Here is a 12,917-nt window from a genome sequence, read left to right as displayed (position 1 = left end):
GTATTCTAATACTCAAAGATTTGAATAGTCGAGTACTCCAATACTCAAGAATTCGAATAGTCGAGTATTCCAATACTCAAGAATTCGATGCTCAATCATTCCAATATTCAAGTGATCGAATAGTCAAGTATCCCAATACTCAAGGATTCGAATAGTCGAGTACTCCAATACTCAAATATTTGAATAGTCACCGCGTCTCCTCGACTCTCGAACTTCGTTCCATCGTACACCATAAGTCACCTATCTCGAGATAAAGTATTCTCCACCAGTATCGCATACATGGAAGCCAGCTCAGTTTTCGAACATTAAGCGAGGCACCGGTCCCGACATATCCAAACGCAAATACGATGGAAAACGGTTCGTTCGAGAACTGAGCGATCCTATCTCGTTAAATCGCAGTTGTCCGCGAGTATCCTCTATCGGATTGGCGATCGGTGGACGATGCGGATCAGATTGCGGGTGTGAGGTCGCGAGGGGGTTAAGAGGGGGGGGGGGGGGTGTACGAGGAAGACAGTTGCTTCATCGTCTTGGAAAAAGGTCAAACGAGGCGGGTCGACGTCGGACTTATCGGAACAAAGGTCTCGGCTCGAAAGCCCGAGGGGTGTCGTTTGGGGTGGTAGCGAAGAAAAGAAGCCGAAAAGAATCTGGTATAGTTCTCGGGGCGAGGATGAAGTGGCCAACGGTGAAGTCCGTTGGAGAGCTTTCAAACCGCTCCCTCCGTGCACCTAATCTCACCTAACCATCGAGCCGGTTCCAGAGGTTCTCCCTGGAAGTCTCCACGCTGCTGCGGTCTCCTCTATATATCGCGGTTACGCCCTGATTCGTCAAGAGCCCACCCTACGTCATCCACGCGCTCGCGTCTTCAACCGAGCTCCCTCTTCCACCTCTTTTCTTCGTTCGCGCACTCGGCGCGTTCGCTTCGACTTTTCCGCTTGGTCCAGCTACCGAGACCTTTATCGTCAACGCTTCCTTTTTTTTTTTTCTTTATTCATCTCTCGCGAAGAGACCAAGCTTACACGCGCAAAGCAAGAGAATACGATCGATCCCTCCTCCCGGGATGAAGTGCAACTTGTCCGCCCTTATCTATAATATTTCTTTCGCTTCGGAAGATCACTGAACGTTCACGGGTCGGATTGAACACATATTGATGAAACGTACGTGTTCTTCCAAAACCGATAAAATTCTTTTGTTCGTCACAAGTCACAAATCTCTGATTATTTTCGAAATTTTAGAATACTCTACCCTTGAGTTGTTTGTTCGGTACTGTTGGATGCACTATCGGTTGGGATATTCAATCGAACATTAAGTTGTTCGGAAAGTCATTTTCTTTTTTTTTTTGTGAAAATGAAAGAAGATTCTTTCAGAGCGTACAAACATTTTATTAAATCGTATATTCTCCATTTTGGAAAACGAAACGACTTTCCGAACAACCCGATGTAATTACAAATGAAAATTCTGAAAATTCTACGAGATGAATTCAATTAACGGAAACATCTCTCGGTTCAGTCGATTATCTGTGATTAAATTTATGTGAAAACTCTCGAAAATGTTGAATTCATTATTCGTTTAGGGTGAGAAGGCTCGAGGTACAATAGATTTCAGACGGAATGGATTCGAGTGTGTAGCCACCCTCTTTCGTCGTTAGATTTACTTTCGCGATCTTCGACTGATTTCCTTTCCATCGACGATCGGGGGGTCTTTGTTCTTGGCCTCGTTTCGAAAGTTTCGGGGCTCGTGCCGGGAGGGCGGCACCCCCTAACCACGGAAGAAACCGAGGCGTAAGCGATGCGTATCATCCCTCCGCGGCATTAATTTTATTGAAACTTTCTCGCCCGCCCCACGCGGCCGGGGTATTGCGTTACAAAGCAATTTTCGGAGCGCTTCTTACAACTTCAAACTTATCGTACCGTCCCCTCGAATTCCATCGAAACAAAGGGTACCTTCACTTCACCCTTCGACCATCTTTCGTCCAACGAGAGGCTTCGTGTAGGTCTCCTCTTCGAAAGCGTAGCTCTCTCGACCTTCTTACGCGACTCTCGTCGAGGCGTCGATGATTTTAAAATTTACCCGGAGGGAGAAACAATTAACAAACTTCTCCTTACAGCACGTTATAGATATTCTTAAGATCGTCCATCTTTCGAAGAGGGTTGGAAATCTTCTTGGAAATTATTGGAGTTACCGTTGAGAAATGATCAGTGATTCAATCTACGTGCTCGACGATTACTTTCGTGGTCATTGGTGATTAACAATTTTACATTGCAATAGCAATAGTTTGATTCTAGTAAGAGATACTCAGATGTAACTGTAAGTTGGAAAACGCCTCGTGGAGTTCGATTTTCTGCGAGACATCCAGCGACAATCAACTCAAAGAAATGGTCAAGGGGGGGGGGGGGCAATCCTCGAGTTCATCCTCGATTCGTCAGGATATTTCTGGAGGGCACAGAGTACAGAGGATACTCTTCGAACGGACCGATTTAAATCTAAGCAGTGTTGGCAAGCGCGCCGGTATCACGTGCCCCCCTCCTTCTCTCTTTCGTTCTCCCCCACCTTTTCCCTCGTCCGTGGACGAGAATTTCTGCCTCCTCTTCGTCGTCTCGGTTTTCTTCTGTCCTTGTCCGTCGCGAGCCCGTGACTCATCAACCGGGGACGGAAACCGTGGACCTTGTCGCGAATCTAAATAAATACGAACACGCGCGCGAAAACCGCGGCACGGAGTGGGGGGAGGTGCTTGGGGGTTGTAGGGGGTGCGGCAGGCCACCGAGACATCGGTTAGAAATGCGTGAGTAAGAACCTTAGGCCGTGGTAAATTTATATCGTCGTCGCTGTTGTTGTCCCGTGTCACTGCTCGACTCTTCGGTCTCGTTCTACCTAATTCATCTTTAATACCTTCTTTATGTATCGGTTCTCGTTTTACGTTGTTTTCTTTCATGAATTTTCTAAGATTGCTTTGAAGGTCGGAACGATCGTTCGTAAAGATCGTTCATGAGTAATAGAACGTAGATGATTACCATGCTTTAGTTACAATGTACACGTACGAAAGTTAAAGTAAGTGTAGAAATTTATTTCGTAAATACACGAAACACTAGTGTTAGTATTTATTTTACGTCTTCGTTGCACAAGTTGCGAATATAGAAAATGAAAATACGAAGAGAAGAGACACAAAAGTGAGTGTCTAGGAAAAATAGAACAAAGTTTTCTATAAAAGTTATCTATTATTTTTTTAAATTTCTTCTGTATTGTATATCGGGATAATAGAGGGATAGAAATGAGTATATTGCGATTGCAGAAGTATGTTTCCTTTTCTTTGTAACTAATAATTAGACCAAGTGTCTGAATTACATTGCACGTATATTATCATTTTTCGGGTATAGTTTAATTCGTGTGGTTCATAGCTTTTCTATTTTTGTCATTATTCTATTTCTAAATTTCGTTTAAAATCTTTTCTGTACTGGAATATTCGAAGGCTTGTGTGTTTAAGTATTCAGCAAATATAATTTGAATATTGCTTGAGAATTTGATTATTTGAATACTATTCGAACACTCGACTATTCGAATACTATTTGAACACTCGACTATTCCGATACTATTCGAATAGTATTCAAACATTCGACTATTCAAATACTATTCAAACACTCGATTATTCGAATACTATTCGAACATTCGACTATTCGAACACTTGACTATTCAAATACTATTCAAGCACTCGATTATTCGAATAGTATTCAAACATTCGACTATTCAAACACTTGACTATTCAAATACTATTCAAACACTCGATTATTCGAATAATATTCGAACATTCCAATACTATTCGACTATTCGAACACTTGACTATTCGAATACCATTCGAACATTCGACTATTCGAACACTTGACTATTCAAATACTATTCAAACACTTAATTATTCGAATAATATTCGACCATCCGAATACTACTCGAACACTTGACTATTCGAATACTACTCGAACACTTGACTATTCGAATATTACTCGAACAATTGACTATTCGAATACTACTCAAACACTTGCCGATTCGAATACCTCGGTAACGATATTCGAGTACTCGAACCCCGGAACAACGACGCAACAACACTGATCCTATCGAGCCTATCACGGTGTCCCTTTGAAATCCGCGGTGATTTATTTCCTTCAACTAGGACATCGGCCGCGCGCGAACTAACTTTTCCGGTAATAAATTCATTAAAAGTTCTCGGTTGCCGAAAATTGTCGAACCCCGCTGGAACACGGTTGTCGGCGGGCTGCCCGTGGCGAGGGTGAGAGGAGAAGGGGGGAGTCGACGCACCGTGAAAACGTCGCGGCGTATTCGCGATATAACGAACTACGTCGTAATCGCGCTCGCATCGGGACCGTTTCCAACGGCGCTCCACGTGAAAATTGTTAAATTACAAACTGACGCGTTACACTCGCCCGACGTTGCCTCTAATTTCATTCACGGCGTCTCGCGTCTAGCTCGCGTGTTTTCTCGAGCGTGGGAAGCCCCCGCCCTCTCGCTCGCTCGTTCGCTCGCGGAACGACTAATTTTCATCAACATTTTACCGGGCGTCGATGGCCGATTAAATGTCGGAAACATTCGATATCCCGAAAGCAATATCGTGGGCAATATTTTCGATCGTTTATACATCACTTCGCGAGTTGTACAAACAAGCGCCGGGTATTCCCTGTTCCGATGTTATTACAACGATCCCACGCTCCATTTGCCGCGATAAAAATATATATATAGATAGATATAGATATATACATATAATAACGAGCGCGCGATAAAGAATGTTATCGATTCTCATGGGTCGTCGGGGAAGGGGGGAGGGTTGATGGGTGGTGGGGGCGCCCTCGCGAACCCAATTAACCGCGCGAGCTCGAGGTGCGAAGAGACAGGGGACTCGCGAGCAAATAGGGAAAAATCGTGGCGCACTTGTTTCCGTCGTATTTGTTCCGGGCCTGTAATTAATTATTCATTTGCGAGGCGCGAACGGGACGACCTCGTCCCTCGGTGCCTGGATCCGTTTCTGGTGTATCGAGGCAAACGATCGCGAAGAAACTGCCAAGCTACTTTTCGACCTCTCATTTTTTAAATAATACGTGCCAGTTAATCCGAGACCATTTTATGGTGAATGGAACATTATTTCGAGTAACCTTATGTTATTTATTGAAATTTGTACGTAGTATTTGGTAACTTTAAATATTGGTGGATTATTCGAAATTTGACCTTAGATTATTCTACAGCAAATAGGATACTTTTTGGAGTAATATTTCGCAGTTTATTACAGTTTGTATGTAGTCTTTGGTAATATTTGAATATCGATGGATTATTCAAAATTTGATCTCAGATTATTGTATAGGAAATAGGACACTTTTTGGAGTAATCTTTCGCAGTTTATTAAAATTTGTATGTAGTCTTTGGTAATATTTAAATATTGGTGGATTATTCGAAATTTGATCTAAGATCATAGCACACTTTTTGGAGTAATATTTTGCAGTTTATTAAAATTTGTATGTAGTCTTCGATAATATTTAATCTGAGTGGATTATACGAAATTTGATCTAAGATTATTCTACAGCAAACAGGACACTTTTTAGAGTAATATTTCGCAGTTTATTAAAATTTTTATGTAGTCTTTGGTAATATTTAAATCTCTGTGGATTATTCGAAATTTGATCTAAGATCATTCTACAGCCAATAGGACACTTTTTGGAGTAATATTTTGCAGTTTATTAAAATTTGTATGTAGTCTTCGATAATATAATATTTTATCTGAGTGGATTATACGAAATTTGATCTAAGATTATTCTACAGTAAACAGGACACTTTTTGGAGTAATCTTTCACAGTTTATTAAAATTTGTATGTAGTCTTCGATAATATTTAATCAGGAGTGGATTATACGAAATTTCATTTAAGATTATTCTACAGCAAACAGGAAACTTTTTGGAGTAATCTTTCGCAGTTTATTAAAGTGTATATGTAGTCTTTGGTAATATTTAAATATCGGTGGATTATTCGAAATTTGATCTCAAATCATTCTACAGTAAACAGGAAACTTTTTGGAGTAATCCACAGTTTATTAAAGTTTATATGTAGTCTTCGATAATATATAAATCTCGGTGGATTTTTCAAAATTAGTTAAAATTATCCTCCTTACAGCTAGAAAAATACACCTGACTTTAATTTCTTTCTCACCAATATTGAAGAATATAAAAATCGTTAAAATATTCACGACAGTATAAAAAACTCGGATTTTACGCGATTGTTTTTATCCACAGAAAACAAGGAACGGTACTCGTATTTCCTACAAATTTTCGAAATTTCTAGAATTCGAAATTTCAATGATTACAATATTCATTGTGTAAAACGAGCTCGGAGCAGGATACTGGGTCTCGAGACGTTGAGAGCCCCTGCTTCGGCCACAGTTACCCATCAGTTTTAATTAATTATTAATTTGCAGGGCATAAAGGCTCCGACCTGCTATTCGACCCTGTGACTCTCCAGACGTGGGGCCGAAACTGCCCCCCCTTTCCTTCGTCTTGGCTGCTCACTACCCTCTCTCCGCGAATATGGTTCCATCGCAAGTACCGACTACTCTGCACACTGGGCGCCGTTAGTAATTCCGTGGATGTTCCATTACCAGCGCGCCACCATCTTGGAGAAAAGCTGCGCGAGGCACGGTACGAATATTCTTAATTAATCGTTACTAATTGCCGCAAGCGGATTATATCTTCCACCCCGCGGTCGGCGAAGGAAGTGGTTTCATCCCTTTATTTTCCAAGCCCCCCTTGCTTTTGTTTTCCCGAGCGGTTTGCGACTAGTCGGCTTTAAACCCATTAAGCATCAGTGTTCTAATAGGGGTCATTAGGAGAAACAGTTTTTTTCACCGCTACTGAAATTTATCCGGACGTTACGTTCCTTTTGCAAACCTTCTCGTAATATAGATTTAAAAAAAAAATATATATATATATAACCGGTAGTGATGTATTTGGTTTGTCTAGTCTGGAATATTTTCAGATTTTTTTTTTTCAATAAAACAAATTCTACGTTACGTTGATTTTTTAACGGTAAAATTTGTTTGCAGAAATTCACAATATTTTTGTTTGTTTTATACCACAGTGGATCCAAAGAGTATTTGTATACTGTGTTATGAGGAAATTCCGGTTACCCACAAGTCTGATTTTAACGAAAGTTTGTTCGTGTATAAAGCATACTAGGTGGCAGATGACGTAATTGTTTCGTTGACGAAAAATATCCCTGAGAGGATAAAATTAAGACCCGGAAATTCAACATGTTTTCGTTGTTTCAATAGTTATAATTTTTAGTTTTATAGTTTTAATACTGTATACTTTAATACTAATATTCTTTTGGGGGACTTTTTTACGGTTGATCGATAGAGCACTGAAAGCTGAACATTTTTTGTAAGAAAATTTTTGTTGTATCTCGCACGATTACAAAGTTATAAAAAAAAATGGGTCAGCCTTTAAAGTAGCACTTTCTCTTCAATTTTTCAAACACAACTTCCCAATAGTATGAAATAGAGCCAAACTTTTCATATGAAAAATGTTCAGCACTTATTGCTCTATCATTCTATTGCAAAAAAGTCCCAAGAAAATTTGCATGACGAAAATTAAAAAAATCAATAAAACCTTCGAGACTTGATTTCATCTTCTGAAAGAAGTTTCCTGTAAACAAAAAAAATTCTTTATAGATGCACTATTATGCTCTACATGCACCCAAACTTTCATTAAAATCAGTCTCACAGATAAGAAGAATTTCTTTATAGTACAACGTGCAAATATTTTTTTGGAGCCACTGTATATGTTGTAGGTGTTGCTCGATACAATTGAATACTTCTCAGTGTAATTGTATTTATTGATTAACTTTGAAGAGACACGTGGGAAATGAACACCAATTACAATGAAACAATAATTAGGTACTTAAGGGGTTAAGACGAATAATCCAAATAAAATGTCTGCAGTTCCTTGGGAGGCGGAGTCTCGATTACCAGCTGAGGATGCTGGGAGCTTGGGGGACCCTGTTTTAAACACAGAGAAGTAGACGAAGTTTCCCGACGACCTATCATAAATATTCCAAGGGCGCGTGCTGTTAATCGCATTGCCGTCAGTTTTGTTCCGAGCCATTATTCTGGATACTTCGGCCTGTTCCGCGCGGTGAACCAATCGTAACGTAACAAACTACGGTCTTTGAGAAATGAAGCTGAAAATTTAAATACAAAGCACTCGATTCTTGTCGTTTTTCGTTTATTGTCGATTCTTGTCACAATTCCTCCTTCTCGAGTCTTCTGATTTATTAAGAAAGTGACCTTGACACGATCTCGAAAAATAAAATAAATTTAAAGAGTAACTATTGAAAAGTTACTATACGAGTAACTTTGAAGAGTTAATTTTTTCTTTTCTAGAAAAAAATAATTATTTCTCAATTATTTCTATTCTGATCAATACTCCAATAGAACAGTTACTAGTTAGGAAAAAAATTTACACAAGTAAATTTACTTTTTTTCTTTTCTGGAAACAATAAATTATTTTTCAATTATTTCTATTCTGATCAATACTCCAATAGAACAGTTACTAGTTAGGAAAAAAATTTACACAAGTAAATTTACTTTTTTTCTTTTCTGGAAAAAGGAAATTATTTTTTAATTATTTCTACTCCGATTGATACTCCGAGAAAAAAGTTTATACTAGTAACTTTACTTTTCTTCTTTTCTGGAAAAAAGAAATTATTTTATAATTATTTCTACTCCGATTGATAGTCCGAGAAAAGGTTTATACTAGTAAATTTACTTTTCTTCTTTTCTGGAAAAAAAGAAATTATTTTTTAATTATTACTACTCCGATCGATACTCCCATCGAACAAATACTAGTCACGAGAAAAAAAATTTACACGAGTAAATTTACTGTTTTTCTTTTCTAGAAAAAAATAATTATTTTTCTATTATTTCTATTCTGATCAATACTTCGACAAAACGGTTACTAGTTACGAGAAAATATGTGCAAGACACTGTAAAATTTCCCTAGCTAACTGAACAATTATACTTTCCAACCTCTCAACCTTTTTGCTACGGCGGGAAAGTGGGAAGATTTTAATATATACCTTCGAATTCAATTGCACGAAATAATTCTGTCATCATTATCTTTCCTTCACTATTTTGATTTTTAATGTTTCTAATTACTTTCTGAACTGCATCAAATTTTTAAAAATACATTGCAATTGGAGAACAATATAAAAGTTAGAAAAATAACCACTTACACCTTTGTGTTGCTGTACGTTTGATAAACTATTTGTACAAATTTAATATAATTACACCACAATTCACCATGCTTATACAAATTTACTGCAATTTTATCACGTCGATCTCACGATTGAGTATGATTATAAATTTGACAATACCAATGCCAAAATAATCTCAAAAAAAAAAAAAAAAAAACAAACAAACACCTCAACACTTGCAATTGTTTCCCTAACTTTAAACTCCATTTTTGTAGCCCGTGACTACAATCAGCTATCCTATGCGGGTATCGTGTCAACCTACTGATTATACTCACCCGTACCAGTAAACTATTTAAACGAATCACCGCCAATAAACAATATTCTCCAATTCCTAACATCCCCTTCTTCACCCACAATCCCCTTCTTCTCAATCCCTACTAAACATCCACTTAGAATATCAATCCACTGTGAACTTTCCATTTCCATTCAATGAACGAGAATTATTAATATGAACGAGAATATTTAAATGAATCACCGCCAATAAACAATATTCTCCAATTCCTAACATCCCCTTCTTCACCCACAATACTTTCTTCTCAATCCCTACTAAACATCCACTTGGAATATCAATCCACCGTGAACTTCCATTTCCATTCAATGAACGAGAACGGTGAACGTTCGCTCGACAAACGAACGCATTATGCGATGCACGTAGGCCAGGGGTTAATATATAAATAATCGAATCCATCGAAGGTTACCGCAGTACGTAAGCCGTGGCAGAGCCCTGCGGATCAACCGTGGAAAATCGCCAGTTGATTTCAGGCTCGGCTGTTACCCTCGTCGCGTTCGCAGTCCAACCTCGTTTTCCACGTGGAGGGGTTTTCAGGCAGGGTAAACTGGCCGATATGCCACTGTCATTGGACGACATCCAAGCGTCGTTGCAATTGTAACAACGAGCGGGGCGGAACGGGGCCAGCAGCGGCGTAGCGGGTCGAAGAACCGGTAGAGGTTACCGGTGGAACACCTTGCGGATCTCCCAGGTATCGGCCTCTTTCCAGCGTCTCGAACCCTCCTTTTTTCCCCCCTCTCTCGCCGCCAGGAAGGAAGGGAGCAGCGACTTAATCGTGTTTGGCGCGCGTCCAGGACACGAGCGAAGTTACCAGAAGCTTCCCGACCGGTCACAGTTATCCCGAAACTACGTTTGTTTCATCCACCAACGGAGATGCAGTTGCTACGTACGCGCTCGTTTGCTCGTTAAATTCTGTTCTTTCGACTACCCCCTTCGTATCCAACCGCTGGGTAGTACTCTTTGTCGTTGTAGACAGACACAGTTCGGCCGCGCGATACTTTTCTTTTTCTTGTAACCGGGACCGATTCAACCACCTCCCGCGGCACGACCGTTCGCGATTGTACCGCGTTTTTTCAACCGCAGTAATCCCCTGGCAGTGACCGCCCCGGACCATCGCCAAAACGTACCGTACTTATAAAATGCCTACTAGACCACGAGGAGAGGGAACACGGGGGAGTTTTCTTCTTTTTCTTGCTTTTTTTTGCGACGAGTTCCGTGTTCGAAGTCTTGGTCCGGTTGGGTATTCGTCGTTTGGAATGAAATTCGATCGGTAGTCGCTGTGCGAAACAATCGATGGCTCTTTGCTTTCGAAGGTTGTAGTGTATATTTTGTAGTCACGGTTGTATTTTTCGTAGTCACGGTTGTATTTTTTGTAGTCACGGTTGTATTTTTCGTAGTCACGGTTGTATTTTTTGTAGTCACGGTTGTATTTTTTGTAGTCACGGTTGTATTTTGTGTAGTCACGATTGTATTTTTCATAGTCACAGTTGTATTTTTTGTAATCACACTTGTATTTTTTGTAATCACGGTTGTATTTTTCGTAGTCACGGTTGTATTTTTTAGTCACGGTTGTATTTTGTGTAGTCACGATTGTATTTTTCGTAGTCACAGTTGTATTTTTTGTAATCACACTTGTATTTTTTGTAATCACGGTTGTATTTTTCGTAGTCACGGTTGTATTTTTTAGTCACGGTTGTATTTTTTAGTCACGGTTGTATTTTGTGTAGTCACGGTTGTATTTTTCGTAGTCACAGTTGTATTTTTTGTAATCACACTTGTATTTTTTGTAATCACGGTTGTATTTTTCGTAGCCACGGTGGTATTTTTTGTAGTCACGGTTGTATTTTTTAGTCACGGTTGTACTTTGTGTAGTCACGGTTGTATTTTTTGTAGTCACGGTTGTATTTTTCGTAGTCACGGTTGTATTTTATATAGTCACGATCACTAAATTGTCCCGTACTTATAAAATGCCTACTAAACCACGAGGAGAGGAAACACGGGGTGTTTTCTTCTTTTTTTTGCAACGAATTCCGTGTTCGAAGTCTTGGTTCCCTTGGATATTCGTCGTTCATAATGAAATTCGATCGATAGTCGCTATAGTGCTTTTTCACGGGGTTTGAGAAATGAAGATTTGCGAATAATAGATGTCTCTTTGCTTTCGAAGGTTGTATCGTATTTTTTGTAGTCACAGTTGTGTGGATATGCACATGGTGGAACGTAGAATTAGGGTGTGTAACTTTTACGTTGATTTCTACGTGGATTGAAATTTTCTAGGATCGATAATGACAGATGTGGTAGATTTGTGAAAAAATTGGTCTCGAGTCTCCAAGTTTTACGTAGATGTCTATATACATTGAAATTTTCGTGGATCGATAATTTGAGATGTGATAGATTCGTGAAAAAATTGGGTACAAGTTTGCAACCTTTACATAGATTTCTATACAAATTAAAATTTGTAATAAACCGATAACTTCAGAAAGTCAATGTATATTTTTTATTGTCATGTTCATATAGATTGGGTTCCCCGAATTTATGATGAAAAGAAATTTAGAATATAGATTTAAAGTCTCTATCTTCTATATGGACTCCTAGATAGACTACAATTTTCCTAGATTTTCCTAGATAATTGTAACGGTCATTGTTGTTCAATTTTCGTAACACACTACAAGAAATAATTAATAATTTTAAAAATACATGAAATAATTGCACGAAAATTTTAGAATTCTTTCTCGAAAGACTATCCTATACGTGTGCCAAATTTCAAGTTTCTAAATCTCGTGGTTCTTTTTACATTAAATCTTAAACATCGTTTGTCATTTTAAACGAAAAGACCCCCTTAAATCGATGTTCCTTCGACGTTACTCGACGACCGAGAGTTTTATTCGACTTCAAAGAGGGCAAACTCTGTTTGGACCAATGTTAACCAACGCTGTCCGGATATTGTCCACGGCGGAAGTGGGTCGAGGAGGAGGGGGGAGTGGAATCTCGTAATTGATCGATCGATGTCCTGGCTCCCGATGAGCGTTGTTTCGTTTTTCTTCGACTATATTTTTTTATCAGCCGAAATACCCGCCGTTGCACGAGACAGGAATATCGTTTAAATACGGAAAGTATTTTAACGTTTTTTTCGCGCACGACTCTGTTTTTCCCCTCTAACGTTCGCAGACAAAAACAAACAGGGCTTTCCGGCATCGTGAAGTACGGTTACAATCGATTCTATCGAGAATTTATATAAAACGAAAAGGTTTCTAAATTTAATTTTTAGCCACTTTTGTTCCGCGCGCTCTCGCTGTAAAAACAATGGGAAGCGAGATAACGTGTATAGGTATGTTCTG

The 12,917-nt window shown here is 39.2% G+C and overlaps 1 protein-coding gene and 1 long non-coding RNA gene across 2 annotated transcripts in view; one reads left to right on the top strand and one right to left on the bottom strand.

Annotated features, from left to right (window-relative positions):
• Positions 1-12,917, bottom strand: part of Vn (membrane-bound neuregulin protein vein) — a 510,544-nt gene that overhangs the window by 138,702 nt on the left and 358,925 nt on the right. The window lies entirely within an intron of this gene.
• The window catches only part of LOC143146169 (uncharacterized), a 30,783-nt gene continuing 28,032 nt past the window's right edge, over positions 10,167-12,917 (top strand). The window contains exon 1 of the long non-coding RNA XR_012991843.1: positions 10,167-10,273. This is a non-coding gene — a long non-coding RNA (uncharacterized LOC143146169). The remainder of the gene's footprint in view (positions 10,274-12,917) is intronic.

This window comes from Ptiloglossa arizonensis, chromosome 1 (assembly GCF_051014685.1).
Source record: "Ptiloglossa arizonensis isolate GNS036 chromosome 1, iyPtiAriz1_principal, whole genome shotgun sequence".
Classification (NCBI taxonomy): domain Eukaryota; kingdom Metazoa; phylum Arthropoda; class Insecta; order Hymenoptera; family Colletidae; genus Ptiloglossa; species Ptiloglossa arizonensis.
Note: the sequence above shows the minus strand (reverse complement) of the source record. Positions and strands in the feature narration are given on the sequence as shown.